Raw genomic sequence first — 2,005 nt, forward strand, 5'->3', positions numbered from 1 at the left:
TGTGTGTGTGTGTGTGTGTGTGTGTGTGTGTGTGTGTGTGTGTGTGTTTGGGTGCATGTGCGCGTGTACACGAACAAGCGTGTTTATGAAAGGTTTTCAACTTTCCAGAAGGGGGCGCTATGGTATAACATTAAAAATGTGCCAAAATCCCCTCCTCGATGATGCCAACCTTTTTACTTGGTTATTTTCTTGGTGTTTTGGATCACGTGGAATTGTGCCATTTGTCTCTCCGGATGTTTTCCAAAAGGTTTAATTTTAAACCTTAAAACATCGAGGGTCACACCCCCCCCCCCCCCACACCCCACACCCCCAGACCGTGTTGGGGTGTCCAGCACCATTAGCCATGTTTACGTGTTTCTCCTAAACGAGTTGGTGCTACTTATACCAGCAAAGTGTCTTTTTTTTTTTTTTTTTTTTCCTTTTATATGCTTTGATTTTGTTAAAGCAAAAGGTTAACTTCCATTACTGGCCAAATCTGGTTATATTTTTGGTGGGTGGGGGGTACATAGCCAGAGCTGCTTGTATTGGTTTCAGTCAGTACTGCCAAGGTTTACATAGTGTTTGTGTGTGTGTCTCCTCCTAGACGTCCGCTCAGTGAGCAGACTACCTTTACTGAAACTGGCATCATGTCAGATCTTATTTTTATTATTCTAAGAGTAGAATTATAAATCTGTTAAAGAGGTCCTTATATTTCAGAACGTTAGCTCCATCATATTCCAAGTTTGTATTTTTAAACAAGATTTTACAGCTGCTTGGTTTTCACAACAAACCACAGGAGGTCTGAAGCTGTGGGTGCCATAAATCCCCACTTTTAGGTTTTGGTGAAGCTCCAAGTCTCGACCAAAACAGGGTGTCTCGTGTTTTAAAAGTCAAATTAATCTGACTGGCACACAAAACCGAGTCCAGGATTTTTGGCATTATCCCTTTTTTTGTTGTCTTTTCAGCACCTTGATTTGAAGATGATGTGGTTTGTTTCTGGGTTGTAGCTCACCAGAGCCCAGCTCATATCGGTGTCTTGAAGGATGGGTTGTAATGTGTAAACGAGTCACATTTACATGGATATCTTGTGGGGTTTTTTCTTTTTATGTATGTTTTCTATTTTTTTTAATAAACATTTTAAAACTCTTTTTTTGCAGTTTGTCATTTATTTTCCTAATGTGGACTTGTGGAAAGAGGAGATCAATGGCTGCAGTTAGAGAGGACATGGATGTAGTTGGAGTGAGGACAGAGTGTCATGGAGGAGGATGATTCCTCAGAGGCCACTGAAAAGGGAAAAGTTGAAAGCAAAAACATTTGCTCAGGATAATTATTTCTAGCACGGTTTTAATCACCCCTCCCGAATGTTCCTTTCAATAAATGGGTTGCCAAGTCAAATCCCAAGATTGCCTCCACCATATATAGAAATGTCAGTTGCATGAACATCTGCAAAGAAATAATCTGAAAGTGTTTCGGTCAGGGTTTAGAGCTCTTCATAGCACAGAAACGGCACTAGTAAAGTCACTAATGATATTCTCATGACCTCAGACAATGGACTTGTCTACATTGTTCCCGTTTTCCTCAGTGCTGCAAGTTCAAGAAGATTCATTCGCATCACATGGTACATTTGGTATAGTTGATCACAATATTCTACTACAGAATCAGAATAAACTTTATTGGCATTGCACCGAGATACGAGAATATGTACAGAGGATGGAGGGGGGGGGGAAAAAAAACAGGCTTGAATATAATATTGGGATTACAGGAACAACTCTAAACTGGTTTAAATTATATCTATCTGAAAGATTCCAATTTGTAAATGCAAATAATGAATTTTCTTCATAAACCAAAGTTAGTCATGGAGTTCCTCAGGGTTCAGTGCTTGGACCAGGCTCTACTTTATGCTTCCATTAGGTAAACTTATTAAACAGCATGGGATACATTGTCATTGTTATGCTGATGTTACACAGTTATGTTTGTCCATGAAACCCAATGAATTCAATCAGCTGCTTGGACTACAAGCATGTCT

Source organism: Nematolebias whitei, chromosome 5, assembly GCF_014905685.2.
Source record: "Nematolebias whitei isolate Nwh7 chromosome 5, NemWhi1, whole genome shotgun sequence".
NCBI classification, from domain to species: Eukaryota; Metazoa; Chordata; class Actinopteri; order Cyprinodontiformes; family Rivulidae; genus Nematolebias; species Nematolebias whitei.